The sequence below is a fragment of the Lepisosteus oculatus genome, chromosome 16, assembly GCF_040954835.1.
Source record: "Lepisosteus oculatus isolate fLepOcu1 chromosome 16, fLepOcu1.hap2, whole genome shotgun sequence".
In the NCBI taxonomy this organism is placed as follows: domain Eukaryota; kingdom Metazoa; phylum Chordata; class Actinopteri; order Semionotiformes; family Lepisosteidae; genus Lepisosteus; species Lepisosteus oculatus.
Window position 1 is genome coordinate 12,241,505 of NC_090711.1, and position 2,356 is coordinate 12,243,860.

Here is a 2,356-nt window from a genome sequence, read left to right on the forward strand (position 1 = left end):
CTGGTTTACTCTTCACACATTCGCATTGAACCGTTAAGGTGGAAATAAAGCCCAAATAAAATGGTACATCTCCTCACTCTGTTTTTGCCCAAAATATGCAAATAGAAATGACAGGAGGTAAGCATGTTTCTCCCATCGCCCATCGTGAATAATCTGTGACCTCCGTTAGAGAGCATTCCCATTAATACAGTAAGCCAGGCTCTTCTGATGTAATGCATAAGGGAAAATAAATCCCTTGCTTTTTCCTGTAACTAAGGCCCTCTCAGTTGAAAGAACAGATGTTGACTTCTGGACCGGTCTCTCGGAGCTGGTCCTTGATTAGGAAAAATACAGTGGAGGGTGATATGTCATGTCATGTGTTGGGTCAACTCAGCTGTGAGTACAGAGAGTGATTGATTGTTCCAGGTCACCACCCAGTTAGAGACACAGTCCACCTGTGCGCATCCCCACTCCTCCTCAGCTACTCTTTTGAAATATTGAGCAGGTACTTAAGTGCTATTTGGCTAAGTGTCATTTAGCTGAAGAGCTCCTCCAGCTACAAAAGACGCCTTGAAGTGACTCAGTCAGAAGCAGATTGTGAAGCCAAAAGGAACACGGAGGTGATAAATTATTTAGCCTCCTAATGAAACATTTATGGCATTGTCCTATAAACTTCTCCCGGTTAAAAAAAAAAACTTTGAAGTTATGTCCTGTGCAGAGCGATAAAAATAATTTTTCAGAGATTAATGGAGCGAAAAGACATCTCAGGTTTTAACTGGCTTTTTGTCTCTGAGTCAGTGTTCCCCACTGTCTTGTTCTGCTGCTTCTATGAATCTAATTTTTTTTAAAAGAAGGTACCTGGTATATACACTCTAAATAATATATAAATAAAAAAAATATGCAAGCTTGCTTAAACTGCTTTGATTGTTTAGCCATGCATCTGGAGCTGTATTGGAAAAAATGAAGTGACTGTACTTAATTGGTGTTCCCAATCCTTGTCCTGAAAGCCTAATTGAAGCCTTAATTGAACTAACAAGTTGGTTTATTGGAATATTTGCAAGTTTTATTTAGTTACTTGTTTGGGATTTTTTTAACTTATGAAATGCACTAGATAAAAGGCATGCTTCTACATGTTTAAGAGCTGACCAAAAAGAAGCCCCAAACAGTCTAGCTTCTCTGACCCTACCATGTTTTTATCTTGTCACACACTGAGGCCTCCACAGAGCTGTGCAGGAGAGTTGATGCCGATTGGAGGAGTGGCATATCTCTCTGTGATGTCACTGACATCACCTGCAGGCTGTTTCACTAAGAGCAGTGCGTGAACTGGCCTCCTGTTCAATGGTGCCCTACCACTTGTGCTCCTTAATAATGTGAATCCTGGTCGTCTGGTTGCCTTCAGCAAGTGATGCTACTGTCCTAGCTCAGACCAGCCAGCTTTGTGGAGCTCAGGGGCTATGGTTTTGACCACTTTTTGTATGATTTTCTTTCCAGTTACCGTTCAGCTCTGTCAGGAAGTGGGCATGTTGTCTATTTCAAAGTCAGCGCTGCTGCTCTATTATCTCCTCTGCCGAGGCTGTGTAAGTGCTGTTAACACTGGAAAGCTTTTAAGGACAATTGTGGGTAATCGTACACAGAGAGCACTGTGTCGGTACGTGGGTTGAGACGGAGATGGTGAGAGAGTGCTTGTGATTCTGTTCTGTCAGATCGCTGCCGTCTGCATTGTCTTTCCACCACAGATGAAGTGGACACAAACAGCTGGTATTAAAGCTGGTTTCAATGAGATGGCATTGCTGAAAGCCCAGGTTATTATGTCATTTAGCTGAAGTGGAATAACCAGCTAGCCGCTTTTACCCTAAAACAGCCTATATTCCGGTACTGAATAGGCACTTTTAAATCTTATTTTTATATTTTCTCCCTTTCTCTTCCAGTCAGATGGTTTTGTTGAAAAAGCTACCTCAGAGCTTTGCTAGGTCTAGTTGCCTCCCTTAGCAGATTACAGTAGACTTGAAAGAAGTCATGTGGCAAAACCACTGGAATATTGAATTACTTTCTTTTGTTCCATCATGAATTGATTCCTCAATTAGTCTCTTTAGCCACTTTAAGCACAAGACATCATTGTGAATCAGTGTCGTTACAAGAAAGCAGTGCGAATCTGACTGTTGGAGAGGTTGTGGGTTTAAGTGCAGGGTAAGGCACTGCTGTTGTACCTGTAGGAAAGGTATTTAGGGTTCAGTGAAATGCCCTTCTGTCTAAATGGATCAAACATAACGTAGTTTGGACAATAGCTCCAGCCAACTAAATCACTAATTCTGTCTGAACACTCTGCTGTACAGTATATTGTATTTTTCCCTTAGTTTCTGAAAAGTGAAAAACAAGT